Source organism: Miniopterus natalensis, chromosome 18 (genome assembly GCF_054644295.1).
Source record: "Miniopterus natalensis isolate mMinNat1 chromosome 18, mMinNat1.hap1, whole genome shotgun sequence".
Taxonomy (NCBI): domain Eukaryota; kingdom Metazoa; phylum Chordata; class Mammalia; order Chiroptera; family Miniopteridae; genus Miniopterus; species Miniopterus natalensis.
The window spans coordinates 41,872-61,605 of record NC_142098.1 but is presented as its reverse complement, the minus strand read 5'-3'; positions in this window follow the sequence as shown (position 1 = coordinate 61,605).

The following is a 19,734-nucleotide window of genomic DNA, read 5'->3' as shown; positions in this document are numbered from 1 at the left end:
GGGTTAGGGTTATGTTGAGGGCTAGGGTTAGCGATCCGCTTAGGGTTACGATTGGACCTAGGGTTAGGGTTCTGTTTATTGCTAGGGTTAGAGATCCGGTTAGGGTTAGGATTGGACCTAGGGTTAGGGTTATGTTTATTGCTAGGGTTAGAGATCCGGTTAGGGTTACGATTGAACCTAGGGTTAGGGTTATGTTGAAGGCTAGGGTTAGCGATCCGGTTAGGGTTACGATTGGACCTAGGGTTAGGGTTATGTTGAGGGCTAGGGTTAGCGATCCGGTTAGGGTTACGATTGGACCTAGGGTTAGGGTTATGTTGAGGGCTAGGTTTACAGATCCGGTTAGGGTTACGATTGGACCTAGGGTTAGGGTTATGTTGAGGGCTAGGGTTAGCGATCCGGTTAGGGGTACGATTGACCTAGGGTTAGGGTTATGTCGAGGGCTAGGGTTAGCGATCCGGTTAGGGTTACGATTGGACCTAGGGTTAGGGTTATGTCGAGGGCTACGGTTAGAGATCCGCTTAGGGTTACGATTGGACCTAGGGTTAGGGTTATGTTGAGGGCTACGGTTAGAGATCCGCTTAGGGTTACGATTGGACCTAGGGTTAGGGTTATGTTGAGGGCTAGGGTAAGCGATCCGGTTAGGGTTACGATTGGACCTAGGGTTAGGGTTAAGTTGAAGGCTGGGGTTAGAGATCCGGTTAGGGTTACGATTGGACCTAGGGTTAGGGTTATGTTGAGGGCTAGGGTTAGAGATCCGGTTAGGGTTACGATTGGACCTAGGGTTAGGGTTATGTTGAGGGCTAGGGTTAGAGATCCGGTTAGGGTTACGATTGGACCTAGGGTTAGGGTTATGTTGAGGGCTAGGGTTAGCGATCTGGGCAGGGTTACGATTGGACCTAGGGTTAGGGTTATGTTTAGGGCTAGGGTTAGCGATCCGGTTAGGGTTACGATTGGACCTAGGGTTAGGGTTATGTTGAGGGTTAGGGTTAGAGATCCGGTTATGCTTACGATTGGACCTAGGGTTAGGGTTATGTTGAGGGCTAGGGTTAGAGATCCGGTTAGGGTTACGATTGGACCTAGGGTTAGGGTTATGTTGAGGGCTAGGGTTAGCGATCCGGTTAGGGTTACGATTGGACCTAGGGTTAGGGTTATGTTGAGGGCTAGGGTTAGAGATTCGGTTAGGCTTACGATTGGACCTAGGGTTAGGGCTATGTTGAGGGCTCTTGTTAGAGATCTGGTTAGGGTTACGATTGGACCTAGGGTTAGGGTTATGTTGAGGGCTAGGGTTAGAGATCCGGTTAGGGTTACGATTGGACCTAGGGTTAGGGTTATGTTGAGGGCTAGGGTTAGCGATCCGGTTAGGGGTAAGATTGGACCTAGGGTTAGGGTTATGTTGAGGGCTAGGGTTAGCGATCCGGTTAGGGTTACGATTGGACCTAGGCTTAGGGTTATGTTGAGGGCTAGGGTTAGAGATCCGGTTAGGGTTACGATTGGACCTAGGGTTAGGGTTATGTTGAGGGCTAGGGTTAGCGATCCGGTTAGGGTTACGATTGGACCTAGGGTTAGGGTTATGTTGAGGGCTAGGGTTAGCGATCCGGTTAGGGTTACGATTGGACCTAGGGTTAGGGTTATGTTGAGGGCTAGGGTTAGAGATCCGGTTAGGGTTACGATTGGACCTAGGGTTAGGGTTATGTTGAGGGCTTGGGTTAGCGATCCGGTTAGGGGTACGATTGACCTAGGGTTAGGGTTATGTCGAGGGCTAGGGTTAGCGATCCGGTTAGGGTTACGATTGGACCTAGGGTTAGGGTTATGTCGAGGGCTACGGTTAGAGATCCGCTTAGGGTTACGATTGGACCTAGGGTTAGGGTTATGTTCAGGGCTACGGTTAGAGATCCGGTTAGGGTTACGATTGGACCTAGGGTTAGGGTTATGTTGAGGGCTAGGGTTAGAGATCCGGTTAGGGTTACGATTGGACCTAGGGTTAGGGTTATGTTGAGGGCTAGGGTTATAGATCCGGTTAGGGTTACGATTGGACCTAGGGTTAGGGTTATGTTGAGGGCTAGGGTTAGCGATCTGGGTAGGGTTACGATTGGACCTAGGGTTAGGGTTATGTTTAGGGCTAGGGTTAGCGATCCGGTTAGGGTTACGATTGGACCTAGGGTTAGGGTTATGTTGAGGGTTAGGGTTAGAGATCCGGTTATGCTTACGATTGGACCTAGGGTTAGGGTTATGTTGAGGGCTAGGGTTAGAGATCCGGTTAGGGTTACGATTGGACCTAGGGTTAGTGTTATGTTGAGGGCTAGGGTTAGCGATCCGGTTAGGGTTACGATTGGACCTAGGGTTAGGGTTATGTTGAGGGCTAGGGTTAGAGATTCGGTTAGGCTTACGATTGGACCTAGGGTTAGGGCTATGTTGAGGGCTCTTGTTAGAGATCTGGTTAGGGTTACGATTGGACCTAGGGTTAGGGTTATGTTGAGGGCTAGGGTTAGAGATCCGGTTAGGGTTACGATTGGACCTAGGGTTAGGGTTATGTTGAGGGCTAGGGTTAGCGATCCGGTTAGGGGTAAGATTGGACCTAAGGTTAGGGTTATGTTGAGGGCTAGGGTTAGAGATCCGGTTAGGGTTACGATTGGACCTAGGGTTAGGGTTATGTTGAGGGCTAGGGTTAGAGATCCGGTTAGGGTTACGATTGGACCTAGGGTTAGGGTTATGTTGAGGGCTAGGGTTAGAGATCCGGTAAGGGTTACCATTGGACCTAGGGTTAGGGTTATGTTGAGGGCTAGGTTTAGAGATCCGTTTAGGGTTACGATTGGACCTAGGGTTAGGGTTATGTTGAGGGCTAGGGTTAGAGATCCGGTTAGGGTTACGATTGGACCTAGGGTTAGGTTTATGTTGAGGGCTAGGGTTAGAGATCCGGTTAGGGTTACGATTGGACCTAGGGTTAGGGTTATGTTGAGGGCTAGGGTTAGAGATCCGGTTATGCTTACTATTTTACATAGGGTTAGGATTATGTTGAGGGCTAGGGTTAGAGATCCGGTTAGGTTTACGATTGGACCTAGGGTTAGGGTTATGTTGAGGGCTAGGGTTAGAGATCCGGTAAGGGTTACGATTGGACCTAGGGTTAGGGTTATGTTGAGGGCTAGGGTAAGCGATCCGGTTAGGGTTACGATTGGACCTAGGGTTAGGGTTATGTTGAGGGCTAGGGTTAGAGATCCGGTTAGGGTTACGATTGGACCTAGGGTTAGGGTTATGTTGAGGGCTAGGGTTAGCGATCCGGTTAGGCTTACGATTGGACCTAGGGTTAGGGTTATGTTGAGGGTTAGGGTTAGAGATCCGGTTATGCTTACGATTGGACCTAGGGTTAGGGTTATGTTGAGGGCTAGGGTTAGAGATCCGGTTAGGGTTACGATTGGACCTAGGGTTAGGGTTATGTTGAGGGCTAGGGTTAGCGATCCGGTTAGGGTTGCGATTGGACCTAGGGTTAGGGTTATGTTGAGAGCTAGGGTTAGAGATCCGGTTAGGCTTACGATTGGACCTAGGGTTAGGGTTATGTTGAGGGCTCTTGTTAGAGATCCGGTTAGGGTTACGATTGGACCTAGGGTTAGGGTTATGTTGAGGGCTAGGGTTAGAGATCCGGTTAGGGTTACGATTGGACCTAGGGTTAGGGTTATGTTGAGGGCTAGGGTTAGAGATCCGGTTATGCTTACGATTGGACCTAGGGTTAGTGTTATGTTGAGGGCTAGGGTTAGAGATCCGATTAGGGTTACGATTGGACCTAGGGATAGGGTTATGTTGAGGGTTAGGGTTAGATATCCGGTTAGGGTTACGATTGGACCTAGGGTTAGGGTTATGTTGAGGGCTAGGGTTAGAGATCCGGTTATGCTTACGATTGGACCTAGGGTTAGGGTTATGTTGAGGGCTAGGGTTAGAGATCCGGTTATGGTTACGATTGGACCTAGGGTTAGGGTTATGTTGAGGGCTAGGGTTAGAGATCCGGTTAGGGTTACGATTGGACCTAGGGTTAGGGTTATGTTGAGGGCTAGGGTTAGCGATCCGGTTAGGGTTACGATTGGACCTAGGGTTAGGGTTATGTTGAGTGTTAGGGTTATAGATCCGGTTATGCTTACGATTGGACCTAGGGTTAGGGTTATGTTGAGGGCTAGGGTTAGAGATCCGGTTAGGGTTACGATTGGACCTAGGGTTAGGGTTATGTTGAGGGCTAGGGTTAGCGATCCGGTTAGGGTTAAGATTGGACCTAGGGTTAGGGTTATGTTGAGAGCTAGGGTTAGAGATCCGGTTAGGCTTACGATTGGACCTAGGGTTAGGGTTATGTTGAGGGCTCTTGTTAGAGATCCGGTTAGGGTTACGATTGGACCTAGGGTTAGGGTTATGTTGAGGGCTAGGGTTAGAGATCCGGTTAGGGTTACGATTGGACCTAGGGTTAGGGTTATGTTGATGGCTAGGTTTAGAGAGACTGTTAGGGTTACGATTGAACCTAGGGTTAGGGTTATGTTGAGGGCTAGGGTTAGAGAGACTGTTAGGGATACGATTGGACCTAGGGTTAGGGTTATGTTGAGGGATAGGTTTAGAGATCCGGTTAGGGTTACGATTGGACCTAGGGTTAGGGTTATGTTGAGGGCTAGGGTTAGCGATCCGGTTAGGGTTACGATTGGACCTAGTGTTAGGGTTATGTTGAGCGCTAGGGTTAGAGATCCGGTTATGCTTAAGATTGGACCTAGGGTTAGGGTTATGTTGAGGGCTAGGGTTAGAGATCCGGTTAGGGTTACGATTGGACCTAGGGTTAGTGTTATCTTGAGGGCTAGGGTTAGAGATCCGGTTAGGGTTACGATTGGACCTAGAGTGAGGGTTATGTTGAGGGCTAGGGTTAGAGAAACGGTTAGGGTTACGATTGGACCTAGGGTTAGGGTTATGTTGAGGGCTAGGGTTAGAGAGACTGTTAGGGTTACGATTGAACCTAGGGTTAGGGTTATGTTGAGGGCTAGGGTTAGAGAGACTGTTAGGGATACGATTGGACCTAGGGTTAGGGTTATGTTGAGGGATAGGTTTAGAGATCCGGTTAGGGTTACGATTGGACCTAGGGTTAGGGTTATGTTGAGGGCTAGTTTTAGCGATCCGGTTAGGGTTACGATTGGACCTAGGGTTAGGGTTATGTTGAGCGCTAGGGTTAGAGATCCGGTTATGCTTAAGATTGGACCTAGGGTTAGGGTTATGTTGAGGGCTAGGGTTAGAGATCCGGTTAGGGTTACGATTTGACCTAGGGTTAGGGTTATGTTGAGGGATAGGTTTAGAGATCCGGTTAGGGTTACGATTGGACCTAGTGTTAGGGTTATGTTGAGGGATAGGTTTAGAGATCCGGTTAGGGTTACGATTGGACCTAGGGTTAGGGTTATGTTGAGGGCTAGGGTTAGAGATCCGGTTAGGGTTACGATTGGACCTAGGGTTAGGGTTATGTTGAGGGCTAGGGTTAGAGATCCGGTTAGGGTTACGATTGGACCTAGGGTTAGGGTTATGTTGAGGGCTAGGGTTAGCGATCCGGTTAGGGGTAAGATTGGACCTAGGGTTAGGGTTATGTTGAGGGCTAGGGTTAGCGATCCGGTTAGGGTTACGATTGGACCTAGGATTAGGGTTTTGTTGAGGGCTAGGGTTAGAGATCCGGTTAGGGTTACGATTGGACCTAGGGTTAGGGTTATGTTGAGGGCTAGGGTTAGAGATCCGGTTAGGGTTACGATTGGACCTAGGGTTAGGGTTATGTTGAGGGCTAGGGTTAGAGATCCGGTTATGCTTACTATTTTACCTAGGGTTAGGATTATGTTGAGGGCTAGGGTTAGAGATCCGGTTAGGGTTACGATTGGACCTAGGGTTAGGGTTATGTTGAGGGCTAGGGTTAGAGATCCGGTAAGGGTTACGATTGGACCTAGAGTGAGGGTTATGTTGAGGGCTAGGGTTAGAGAAACGGTTAGGGTTACGTTTGGAGCTAGGGTTAGGGTTATGTTGAGGGCTAGGGTTAGAGATCCGGTTAGGGCTACGACTGGACCTTGGGTTAGGGTTATGTTGAGGGCTAGGGTTAGAGATCCGGTTAGGGTTATGATTGGACCTAGGGTTAGGGTTATGTTGAGGGATAGGTTTAGAGATCCGGTTAGGGTTACGATTGGACCTACGGTTAGGGTTATGTTGAGGGCTAGGGTTAGAGATGCGGTTAGGGTTATGAGTGCACCTAGTGTTAGGGTTATGTTTAGGGCTATGGTTAGAGAGACTGTTAGGGTTACGATTGGACCTAGGGTTAGGGTTATGTTGAGGGATAGGTTTAGAGATCCGGTTAGGGTTACGATTGGACCTAGGGTTAGGGTTATGTTGAGGGCTAGGGTTAGAGATCCGGTTAGGGTTACGATTGGACCTAGGGTTAGGGTTATGTTGAGGGCTAGGGTTAGCGATCCGGTTAGGGGTACGATTGACCTAGGGTTAGGGTTATGTCGAGGGCTAGATTTAGCGATCCGGTTAGGGTTACGATTGGACCTAGGGTTAGGGTTATGTTGAGGGCTACGTTTAGAGATCCGCTTAGGGTTACGATTGGACCTAGGGTTAGGGTTATGTTGAGGGCTAGGGTTAGAGATCCGGTTAGGGTTACGATTGGACCTAGGGTTAGGGTTATGTTGAGGGCTAGGGTAAGCGATCCGGTTAGGGTTACGATTGGACCTAGGGTTAGGGTTATGTTGAGGGCTGGGGTTAGAGATCCGGTTAGGGTTACGATTGGACCTAGGGTTAGGGTTATGTTGAGGGTTAGGGTTAGAGATCCGGTTAGGGTTACAATTGGACCTAGGGTTAGGGTTATGTTGAGGGCTAGGGTTAGAGATCCGGTTAGGGTTACGATTGGACCTAGGGTTAGGGTTATGTTGAGGGCTAGGGTTAGCGATCCGGTTAGGGTTACGATTGGACCTAGGGTTAGGGTTATGTTGAGGGTTAGGGTTAGAGATCCGGTTATGCTTACGATTGGACCTAGGGTTAGGGTTATGTTGAGGGCTAGGGTTAGAAATCCGGTTAGGGTTACGATTGGACCTAGTGTTAGGGTTATGTTGAGGGCTAGGGTTAGCGATCCGGTTAGGGTTACGGTTGGAACTAGGGTTAGGGTTATGTTGAGAGCTAGGGTTAGAGATCCGGTTAGGCTTACGATTGGACCTAGGGTTAGGGTTATGTTGAGGGCTCTTGTTAGAGATTCGGTTAGGGTTACGATTGGACCTAGGGTTAGGGTTATGTTGAGGGCTAGTGTTAGAGATCCGGTTAGGGTTACGATTGGACCTAGGGTTAGGGTTATGTTGAGGGCTAGGGTTAGAGATCCGGTTATGCTTACGATTGGACCTAGGGTTAGGGTTATGTTGAGGGCTAGGGTTAGAGATCCGGTTAGGGTTACGATTGGACCTAGGGATAGGGTTATGTTGAGGGTTAGGGTTAGAGATCCGGTTAGGGTTACGATTGGACCTAGGGTTAGGGTTATGTTGAGGGCTAGGGTTAGAGATCCGGTTAGGGTTACGATTGGACTTAGGGTTAGGGTTATGTTGAGGGCTAGGGTTAGAGATCCGGTTATGCTTACGATTGGACCTAGGGTTAGGGTTATGTTGAGGGCTAGGGTTAGAGATCCGGTAAGGGTTACGATTCGACCTAGAGTGCGGGTTATGTTGAGGGCTAGGGTAAGCGATCCGGTTAGGGTTACGATTGGACTTAGGGTTAGGGTTATGTTGAGGGCTAGGGTTAGAGATCCGGTTAGGGTTACGATTGGACCTAGGGTTAGGGTTATGTTGAGGGCTAGGGTTAGCGATCCGGTTAGGCTTACGATTGGACCTAGGGTTAGGGTTATGTTGAGGGTTAGGGTTAGAGATCCGGTTATGCTTACGATTCTACCTAGGGTTAGGGTTATGTTGAGGGCTAGGGTTAGAGATCCGGTTAGGGTTACGATTGGACCTAGGGTTAGGGTTATGTTGAGGGCTAGGGTTAGCGATCCGGTTAGGCTTGCGATTGGACCTAGGGTTAGGGTTATGTTGAGAGCTAGGGTTAGAGATCCGGTTAGGCTTACGATTGGACCTAGGGTTAGGGTTATGTTGAGGGCTCTTGTTAGAGATCTGGTTAGGGTTACGATTGGACCTAGGGTTAGGGTTATGTTGAGGGCTAGGGGTAGAGATCCGGTTAGGGTTACGATTGGACCTAGGGTTAGGGTTATGTTGAGGGCTAGGGTTAGAGATTCGGTTATGCTTACGATTGGACCTAGGGTTAGGGTTATGTTGAGGGCTAGGGTTAGAGATCCGGTTAGGGTTACGATTGGACCTAGGGATAGGGTTATGTTGAGGGTTAGGGTTAGAGATCCGGTTAGGGTTACGATTGGACCTAGGGTTAGGGTTATGTTGAGGGCTAGGGTTAGAGATCCGGTTATGCTTACGATTGGACCTAGGGTTAGGGTTATGTTGAGGGCTAGGGTTCGAGATCCGGTTAGGGTTACGATTGGACCTAGGGTTAGGGTTATGTTGAGGGATAGGGTTAGAGATCCGGTTAGGGTTACGATTGGACCTAGGGTTAGGGTTATGTTGAGGGCTAGGGTTATCGATCCGGTTAGGTTTACGATTGGACCTAGGGTTAGGGTTATGTTGAGGGTTAGGGTTAGAGATCCGGTTATGCTTACGATTGGACCTAGGGTTAGGGTTATGTTGAGGGCTAGGGTTAGAGATCCGGTTAGGGTTACGATTGGACCTAGGGTTAGGGTTATGTTGAGGGCTAGGGTTAGAGATCCGGTTAGGCTTACGATTGGACCTAGGGTTAGGGTTATGTTGAGGGCTCTTGTTAGAGATCTGGTTAGGGTTACGATTGGACCTAGGGTTAGGGTTATGTTGACGGCTAGGGTTAGAGATCCGGTTAGGGTTACGATTGGACCTAGGGTTAGGGTTATGTTGAGGGCTAGGGTTAGAGATCCGGTTATGCTTACGATTGGACATAGGGTTAGGGTTATGTTGAGGGCTAGGGTTAGAGAGACTGTTAGGGTTACGATTGAACCTAGGGTTAGGGTTATGTTGAGGGCTAGGGTTAGAGAGACTGTTAGGGATACGATTGGACCTAGGGTTAGGGTTATGTTGAGGGATAGGTTTAGAGATCCGGTTAGGGTTACGATTGGACCTAGGGTTAGGGTTATGTTGAGGGCTAGGGTTAGCGATCCGGTTAGGGTTACGATTGGACCTAGGGTTAGGGTTATGTTGAGCGCTAGGGTTAGAGATCCGGTTATGCTTAAGATTGGACCTAGGGTTAGGGTTATGTTGAGGGCTAGGGTTAGAGATCCGGTTAGGGTTACGATTGGACCTAGGGTTAGTGTTATCTTGAGGGCTAGGGTTAGAGATCCGGTTAGGGTTACGATTGGACCTAGAGTGAGGGTTATGTTGAGGGCTAGGGTTAGAGAAACGGTTAGGGTTACGATTGGACCTAGGGTTAGGGTTATGTTGAGGGCTAGGGTTAGAGATCCGGTTATGCTTACGATTGGACCTAGGGTTAGGGTTATGTTGTGGGCTAGGGTTAGAGATCCGGTTAGGGTTACGATTGGACCTAGAGTTAGGGTTATGTTGAGTGCTAGGGTTAGAGATCCGGTTAGGGTTACGATTGGACCTAGGGTTAGGGTTATGTTGAGGCCTGGGTTAGCGATCCGGTTAGGGTTACGATTGGACCTAGGGTTAGGGTTATGTTGACGGTTAGGGTTAGAGATCCGGTTATGCTTACGATTGGACCTAGGGTTAGGGTTATGTTGAGGGCTAGGGTTAGAGATCCGGTTAGGGTTACGATTGGACCTAGGGTTAGGGTTATGTTGAGGGCTAGGGTTAGCGATCCGGTTAGGGTTAAGATTGGACCTAGGGTTAGGGTTATGTTGAGAGCTAGGGTTAGAGATCCGGTTAGGCTTACGATTGGACCTAGGGTTAGGGTTATGTTGAGGGCTCTTGTTAGAGATCTGGTTAGGGTTACGATTGGACCTAGGGTTAGGGTTATGTTGAGGGCTAGGGTTAGAGATACGGTTAGGGTTACGATTGGACCTAGGGTTAGGGTTATGTTGAGGGCTAGGGTTAGAGATCCGGTTATGCTTACGATTGGACATAGGGTTAGGGTTATGTTGAGGGCTAGGGTTAGAGAGACTGTTAGGGTTACGATTGAACCTAGGGTTAGGGTTATGTTGAGGGCTAAGGTTAGAGAGACTGTTAGGGATACGATTGGACCTAGGGTTAGGGTTATGTTGAGGGATAGGTTTAGAGATCCGGTTAGGGTTACGATTGGACCTAGGGTTAGGGTTATGTTGAGGGCTAGGGTTAGCGATCCGGTTAGGGTTACGATTGGACCTAGGGTTAGGGTTATGTTGAGCGCTAGGGTTAGAGATCCGGTTATGCTTAAGATTGGACCTAGGGTTAGGGTTATGTTGAGGGCTAGGGTTAGAGATCCGGTTAGGGTTACGATTGGACCTAGGGTTAGTGTTATCTTGAGGACTAGGGTTAGAGATCCGGTTAGGGTTACGATTGGACCTAGAGTGAGGGTTATGTTGAGGGCTAGGTTTAGAGAAACGGTTAGGGTTACGATTGGACCTAGGGTTAGGGTTATGTTGAGGGCTAGGGTTAGAGATCCGGTTAGGGCTACGACTGGACCTTTGGTTCGGGTTATGTTGAGGGCTAGGGTTAGAGATCCGGTTAGGGTTACGATTTGACCTAGGGTTAGGGTTATGTTGAGGGATAGGTTTAGAGATCCGGTTAGGGTTACAATTGGACCTAGGGTTAGGGTTATGTTGAGGGCTAGGGTTAGAGATCCGGTTAGGGTTACGATTGGACCTAGGGTTAGGGTTATGTTGAGGGCTAGGGTTAGAGATCCGGTTAGGGTTACGATTGGACCTAGGGTTAGGGTTATGTTGAGGGCTAGGGTTAGCGATCCGGTTAGGGGTAAGATTGGACCTAGGGTTAGGGTTATGTTGAGGGCTAGGGTTAGCGATCCGGTTAGGGTTACGATTGGACCTAGGGTTAGGGTTATGTTGAGGGCTAGGGTTAGAGATCCGGTTAGGGTTACGATTGGACCTAGTGTTAGGGTTATGTTGAGGGCTAGGGTTAGAGATCCGGTTAGGGTTACGATTGGACCTAGGGTTAGGGTTATGTTGAGGGCTAGGGTTAGAGATCCGGTTATGCTTACTATTTTACCTAGGGTTAGGATTATGTTGAGGGCTAGGGTTAGAGATCCGGTTAGGGTTACGTTTGGACCTAGGGTTAGGGTTATGTTGAGGGCTAGGGTTAGAGATCCGGTAAGGGTTACGATTGGACCTAGAGTGAGGGTTATGTTGAGGGCTAGGGTTAGAGAAACGGTTAGGGTTACGATTGGAGCTAGGGTTAGGGTTATGTTCAGGGCTAGGGTTAGAGATCCGGTTAGGGCTACGACTGGACCTTGGGTTAGGGTTATGTTGAGGGCTAGGGTTAGAGATCCGGTTAGGGTTATGATTGGACCTAGGGTTAGGGTTATGTTGAGGGATAGGTTTAGAGATCCGGTTAGGGTTACGATTGGACCTACGGTTAGGGTTATGTTGAGGGCTAGGGTTAGAGATGCGGTTAGGGTTATGAGTGCACCTAGTGTTAGGGTTATGTTTAGGGCTATGGTTAGAGAGACTGTTAGGGTTACGATTGGACCTAGGGTTAGGGTTATGTTGAGGGATAGGTTTAGAGATCCGGTTAGGGTTACGATTGGACCTAGGGTTAGGGTTATGTTGAGGGCTAGGGTTAGAGATCCGGTTAGGGTTACGATTGGACCTAGGGTTAGGGTTATGTTGAGGGCTAGGGTTAGCGATCCGGTTAGGGGTACGATTGACCTAGGGTTAGGGTTATGTCGAGGGCTAGATTTAGCGATCCGGTTAGGGTTACGATTGGACCTAGGGTTAGGGTTATGTTGAGGGCTACGTTTAGAGATCCGCTTAGGGTTACGATTGGACCTAGGGTTAGGGTTATGTTGAGGGCTAGGGTTAGAGATCCGGTTAGGGTTACGATTGGACCTAGGGTTAGGGTTATGTTGAGGGCTAGGGTAAGCGATCCGGTTAGGGTTACGATTGGACCTAGGGTTAGGGTTATGTTGAGGGCTGGGGTTAGAGATCCGGTTAGGGTTACGATTGGACCTAGGGTTAGGGTTATGTTGAGGGTTAGGGTTAGAGATCCGGTTAGGGTTACAATTGGACCTAGGGTTAGGGTTATGTTGAGGGCTAGGGTTAGAGATCCGGTTAGGGTTACGATTGGACCTAGGGTTAGGGTTATGTTGAGGGCTAGGGTTAGCGATCCGGTTAGGGTTACGATTGGACCTAGGGTTAGGGTTATGTTGAGGGTTAGGGTTAGAGATCCGGTTATGCTTACGATTGGACCTAGGGTTAGGGTTATGTTGAGGGCTAGGGTTAGAAATCCGGTTAGGGTTACGATTGGACCTAGTGTTAGGGTTATGTTGAGGGCTAGGGTTAGCGATCCGGTTAGGGTTACGGTTGGAACTAGGGTTAGGGTTATGTTGAGAGCTAGGGTTAGAGATCCGGTTAGGCTTACGATTGGACCTAGGGTTAGGGTTATGTTGAGGGCTCTTGTTAGAGATTCGGTTAGGGTTACGATTGGACCTAGGGTTAGGGTTATGTTGAGGGCTAGTGTTAGAGATCCGGTTAGGGTTACGATTGGACCTAGGGTTAGGGTTATGTTGAGGGCTAGGGTTAGAGATCCGGTTATGCTTACGATTGGACCTAGGGTTAGGGTTATGTTGAGGGCTAGGGTTAGAGATCCGGTTAGGGTTACGATTGGACCTAGGGATAGGGTTATGTTGAGGGTTAGGGTTAGAGATCCGGTTAGGGTTACGATTGGACCTAGGGTTAGGGTTATGTTGAGGGCTAGGGTTAGAGATCCGGTTAGGGTTACGATTGGACTTAGGGTTAGGGTTATGTTGAGGGCTAGGGTTAGAGATCCGGTTATGCTTACGATTGGACCTAGGGTTAGGGTTATGTTGAGGGCTAGGGTTAGAGATCCGGTAAGGGTTACGATTCGACCTAGAGTGCGGGTTATGTTGAGGGCTAGGGTAAGCGATCCGGTTAGGGTTACGATTGGACTTAGGGTTAGGGTTATGTTGAGGGCTAGGGTTAGAGATCCGGTTAGGGTTACGATTGGACCTAGGGTTAGGGTTATGTTGAGGGCTAGGGTTAGCGATCCGGTTAGGCTTACGATTGGACCTAGGGTTAGGGTTATGTTGAGGGTTAGGGTTAGAGATCCGGTTATGCTTACGATTCTACCTAGGGTTAGGGTTATGTTGAGGGCTAGGGTTAGAGATCCGGTTAGGGTTACGATTGGACCTAGGGTTAGGGTTATGTTGAGGGCTAGGGTTAGCGATCCGGTTAGGCTTGCGATTGGACCTAGGGTTAGGGTTATGTTGAGAGCTAGGGTTAGAGATCCGGTTAGGCTTACGATTGGACCTAGGGTTAGGGTTATGTTGAGGGCTCTTGTTAGAGATCTGGTTAGGGTTACGATTGGACCTAGGGTTAGGGTTATGTTGAGGGCTAGGGGTAGAGATCCGGTTAGGGTTACGATTGGACCTAGGGTTAGGGTTATGTTGAGGGCTAGGGTTAGAGATTCGGTTATGCTTACGATTGGACCTAGGGTTAGGGTTATGTTGAGGGCTAGGGTTAGAGATCCGGTTAGGGTTACGATTGGACCTAGGGATAGGGTTATGTTGAGGGTTAGGGTTAGAGATCCGGTTAGGGTTACGATTGGACCTAGGGTTAGGGTTATGTTGAGGGCTAGGGTTAGAGATCCGGTTATGCTTACGATTGGACCTAGGGTTAGGGTTATGTTGAGGGCTAGGGTTCGAGATCCGGTTAGGGTTACGATTGGACCTAGGGTTAGGGTTATGTTGAGGGATAGGGTTAGAGATCCGGTTAGGGTTACGATTGGACCTAGGGTTAGGGTTATGTTGAGGGCTAGGGTTATCGATCCGGTTAGGTTTACGATTGGACCTAGGGTTAGGGTTATGTTGAGGGTTAGGGTTAGAGATCCGGTTATGCTTACGATTGGACCTAGGGTTAGGGTTATGTTGAGGGCTAGGGTTAGAGATCCGGTTAGGGTTACGATTGGACCTAGGGTTAGGGTTATGTTGAGGGCTAGGGTTAGAGATCCGGTTAGGCTTACGATTGGACCTAGGGTTAGGGTTATGTTGAGGGCTCTTGTTAGAGATCTGGTTAGGGTTACGATTGGACCTAGGGTTAGGGTTATGTTGACGGCTAGGGTTAGAGATCCGGTTAGGGTTACGATTGGACCTAGGGTTAGGGTTATGTTGAGGGCTAGGGTTAGAGATCCGGTTATGCTTACGATTGGACATAGGGTTAGGGTTATGTTGAGGGCTAGGGTTAGAGAGACTGTTAGGGTTACGATTGAACCTAGGGTTAGGGTTATGTTGAGGGCTAGGGTTAGAGAGACTGTTAGGGATACGATTGGACCTAGGGTTAGGGTTATGTTGAGGGATAGGTTTAGAGATCCGGTTAGGGTTACGATTGGACCTAGGGTTAGGGTTATGTTGAGGGCTAGGGTTAGCGATCCGGTTAGGGTTACGATTGGACCTAGGGTTAGGGTTATGTTGAGCGCTAGGGTTAGAGATCCGGTTATGCTTAAGATTGGACCTAGGGTTAGGGTTATGTTGAGGGCTAGGGTTAGAGATCCGGTTAGGGTTACGATTGGACCTAGGGTTAGTGTTATCTTGAGGGCTAGGGTTAGAGATCCGGTTAGGGTTACGATTGGACCTAGAGTGAGGGTTATGTTGAGGGCTAGGGTTAGAGAAACGGTTAGGGTTACGATTGGACCTAGGGTTAGGGTTATGTTGAGGGCTAGGGTTAGAGATCCGGTTATGCTTACGATTGGACCTAGGGTTAGGGTTATGTTGAGGGCTAGGGTTAGAGATCCGGTTAGGGTTACGATTGGACCTAGAGTTAGGGTTATGTTGAGTGCTAGGGTTAGAGATCCGGTTAGGGTTACGATTGGACCTAGGGTTAGGGTTATGTTGAGGCCTGGGTTAGCGATCCGGTTAGGGTTACGATTGGACCTAGGGTTAGGGTTATGTTGACGGTTAGGGTTAGAGATCCGGTTATGCTTACGATTGGACCTAGGGTTAGGGTTATGTTGAGGGCTAGGGTTAGAGATCCGGTTAGGGTTACGATTGGACCTAGGGTTAGGGTTATGTTGAGGGCTAGGGTTAGCGATCCGGTTAGGGTTAAGATTGGACCTAGGGTTAGGGTTATGTTGAGAGCTAGGGTTAGAGATCCGGTTAGGCTTACGATTGGACCTAGGGTTAGGGTTATGTTGAGGGCTCTTGTTAGAGATCTGGTTAGGGTTACGATTGGACCTAGGGTTAGGGTTATGTTGAGGGCTAGGGTTAGAGATACGGTTAGGGTTACGATTGGACCTAGGGTTAGGGTTATGTTGAGGGCTAGGGTTAGAGATCCGGTTATGCTTACGATTGGACATAGGGTTAGGGTTATGTTGAGGGCTAGGGTTAGAGAGACTGTTAGGGTTACGATTGAACCTAGGGTTAGGGTTATGTTGAGGGCTAAGGTTAGAGAGACTGTTAGGGATACGATTGGACCTAGGGTTAGGGTTATGTTGAGGGATAGGTTTAGAGATCCGGTTAGGGTTACGATTGGACCTAGGGTTAGGGTTATGTTGAGGGCTAGGGTTAGCGATCCGGTTAGGGTTACGATTGGACCTAGGGTTAGGGTTATGTTGAGCGCTAGGGTTAGAGATCCGGTTATGCTTAAGATTGGACCTAGGGTTAGGGTTATGTTGAGGGCTAGGGTTAGAGATCCGGTTAGGGTTACGATTGGACCTAGGGTTAGTGTTATCTTGAGGACTAGGGTTAGAGATCCGGTTAGGGTTACGATTGGACCTAGAGTGAGGGTTATGTTGAGGGCTAGGTTTAGAGAAACGGTTAGGGTTACGATTGGACCTAGGGTTAGGGTTATGTTGAGGGCTAGGGTTAGAGATCCGGTTAGGGCTACGACTGGACCTTTGGTTCGGGTTATGTTGAGGGCTAGGGTTAGAGATCCGGTTAGGGTTACGATTTGACCTAGGGTTAGGGTTATGTTGAGGGATAGGTTTAGAGATCCGGTTAGGGTTACAATTGGACCTAGGGTTAGGGTTATGTTGAGGGCTAGGGTTAGAGATCCGGTTAGGGTTACGATTGGACCTAGGGTTAGGGTTATGTTGAGGGCTAGGGTTAGAGATCCGGTTAGGGTTACGATTGGACCTAGGGTTAGGGTTATGTTGAGGGCTAGGGTTAGCGATCCGGTTAGGGGTAAGATTGGACCTAGGGTTAGGGTTATGTTGAGGGCTAGGGTTAGCGATCCGGTTAGGGTTACGATTGGACCTAGGGTTAGGGTTATGTTGAGGGCTAGGGTTAGAGATCCGGTTAGGGTTACGATTGGACCTAGTGTTAGGGTTATGTTGAGGGCTAGGGTTAGAGATCCGGTTAGGGTTACGATTGGACCTAGGGTTAGGGTTATGTTGAGGGCTAGGGTTAGAGATCCGGTTATGCTTACTATTTTACCTAGGGTTAGGATTATGTTGAGGGCTAGGGTTAGAGATCCGGTTAGGGTTACGTTTGGACCTAGGGTTAGGGTTATGTTGAGGGCTAGGGTTAGAGATCCGGTAAGGGTTACGATTGGACCTAGAGTGAGGGTTATGTTGAGGGCTAGGGTTAGAGAAACGGTTAGGGTTACGATTGGAGCTAGGGTTAGGGTTATGTTCAGGGCTAGGGTTAGAGATCCGGTTAGGGCTACGACTGGACCTTGGGTTAGGGTTATGTTGAGGGCTAGGGTTAGAGATCCGGTTAGGGTTATGATTGGACCTAGGGTTAGGGTTATGTTGAGGGATAGGTTTAGAGATCCGGTTAGGGTTACGACTGGACCTTGGGTTAGGGTTATGTTGAGGGCTAGGGTTAGAGATCCGGTTAGGGTTATGAGTGCACCTAGTGTTAGGGTTATGTTGAGGGCTATGGTTAGAGAGACTGTTAGGGTTACGATTGGACCTAGGGTTAGGGTTATGTTGAGGGATAGGTTTAGAGATCCGGTTAGGGTTACGATTGGACCTAGGGTTAGGGTTATGTTGAGGGCTAGGGTTAGAGATCCGGTTAGGGTTACGATTGGACCTAGGGTTAGGGTTATGTTGAGGGCTAGGGTTAGCGATCCGGTTAGGGGTACGATTGACCTAGGGTTAGGGTTATGTCGAGGGCTAGATTTAGCGATCCGGTTAGGGTTACGATTGGACCTAGGGTTAGGGTTATGTTGAGGGCTACGGTTAGAGATCCTCTTAGGGTTACGATTGGACCTAGGGTTAGGGTTCTGTTGAGGGCTAGGGTTAGAGATCCGGTTAGGGTTACGATTGGACCTAGGGTTAGGGTTATGTTGAGGGCTCGGGTAAGCGATCCGGTTAGGGTTACGATTGGACCTAGGGTTAGGGTTATGTTGAGGGCTGGGGTTAGAGATCCGGTTAAGGTTACGATTGGACCTAGGGTTAGGGTTATGTTGAGGGCTAGGGTTAGCGATCCGGTTAGGGTTACGATTGGACCTAGGGTTAGGGTTATGTTGAGGGTTAGGGTTAGAGATCCGGTTATGCTTACGATTGGACCTAGGGTTAGTGTTATGTTGAGGGCTAGGGTTAGAGATCCGGTTAGGGTTACGATTGGACCTAGGGTTAGGGTTATGTTGAGGGCTAGGGTTAGCTATCCGGTTAGGGTTAAGATTGGACCTAGGGTTAGGGTTATGTTGAGAGCTAGGGTTAGAGATCCGGTTAGGCTTACGATTGGACCTAGGGTTAGGGTTATGTTGAGGGCTCTTGTTAGAGATCTGGTTAGGGTTACGATTGGACCTAGGGTTAGGGTTATGTTGAGGGCTAGGGTTAGAGATCCGGTTAGGGTTACGATTGGACCTAGGGTTAGGGTTATGTTGAGTGCTAGGGTTAGAGATCCGGTTAGGGTTACGATTGGACCTAGGGTTAGGGTTATGTTGAGGGCTAGGGATAGAGATCCGGTTATGCTTACTATTTTACCTAGGGTTAGGATTATGTTGAGGGCTAGGGTTAGAGATCCGGTTAGGGTTACGATTGGACCTAGGGTTAGGGTTATGTTGAGGGCTAGGGTTAGAGATCCGGTAAGGGTTACGATTGGACCTAGAGTGAGGGTTATGTTGAGGGCTAGGGTTAGAGAAACGGTTAGGGTTACGATTGGAGCTAGGGTTAGGGTTATGTTGAGGGCTAGGGTTAGAGATCCGGTTAGGGCTACGACTGGACCTTGGGTTAGGGTTATGTTGAGGGATAGGTTTAGAGATCCGGTTAGGGTTACGATTGGACCTAGGGTTAGGGTTATGTTGAGGGCTAGGGTTAGCGATCCGGTTAGGGGTACGATTGACCTAGGGTTAGGGTTATGTCGAGGGCTAGATTTAGCGATCCGGTTAGGGTTACGATTGGACCTAGGGTTAGGGTTATGTCGAGGGCTACGGTTAGAGATCCGCTTAGGGTTACGATTGGACCTAGGGTTAGGGTTATGTTGAGGGCTAGGGTTAGAGATCCGGTTAGTGTTACGATTGGACCTAGGGTTAGGGTTATGTTGAGGGCTAGGGTAAGCGATCCGGTTAGGGTTACGATTGGACCTAGGGTTAGGGTTATGTTGAGGGCTGGGTTTAGAGATCCGGTTAGGGTTACGATTGGACCTAGGGTTAGGGTTATGTTGAGGGCTAGGGTTAGAGATCCGGTTAGGGTTACGATTGGACCTAGGGTTAGGGTTATGTTGAGGGCTAGGGTTAGAGATCCGGTTAGGGTTACGATTGGACCTAGGGTTAGGGTTATGTTGAAGGCTAGGGTTAGCGATCCGGTTAGGGTTACAATTGGACCTAGGGTTAGGGTTATGTTGAGGGTTAGGGTTAGAGATCCTGTTATGCTTACGATTGGACCTAGGGTTAGGGTTATGTTGAGGGCTAGGGTTAGAGATCCGGTTAGGGTTACGATTGGACCTAGTGTTAGGGTTATGTTGAGGGCTAGGGTTAGCGATCCGGTTAGGGTTACGGTTGGAACTAGGGTTAGGGTTATGTTGAGAGCTAGGGTTAGAGATCCGGTTAGGCTTACGATTGGACCTAGGGTTAGGGTTATGTTGAGGGCTAGGGTTAGAGATCCGGTTAGGGTTACGATTGGACCTAGGGATAGGGTTATGTTGAGGGTTAGGGTTAGAGATCCGGTTAGGGTTACGATTGGACCTAGGGTTAGGGTTATGTTGAGAGCTAGGGTTAGAGATCCGGTTAGGGTTACGATTGGACCTAGGGTTAGGGTTATGTTGAGGGCTCTTGTTAGAGATCTGGTTAGGGTTACGATTGGACCTAGGGTTAGGGTTATGTTGAGGGCTAGGGTTAGAGATCCGGTTAGGGTTACGGTTGGACATAGGGTTAGGGTTATGTTGAGGGCTAGGGTTAGAGATCCGGTTAGGGTTACGATTGGACCTAGGGTTAGGGTTATGTTGAGGGCTAGGGTTAGAGATCCGGTTATGCTTACGATTGGACATAGGGTTAGGGTTATGTTGAGGGCTAGGGTTAGAGAGACTGTTAGGGTTACGATTGAACCTAGGGTTAGGGTTATGTTGAGGGCTAGGGTTAGAGAGACTGTTAGGGATACGATTGGACCTAGG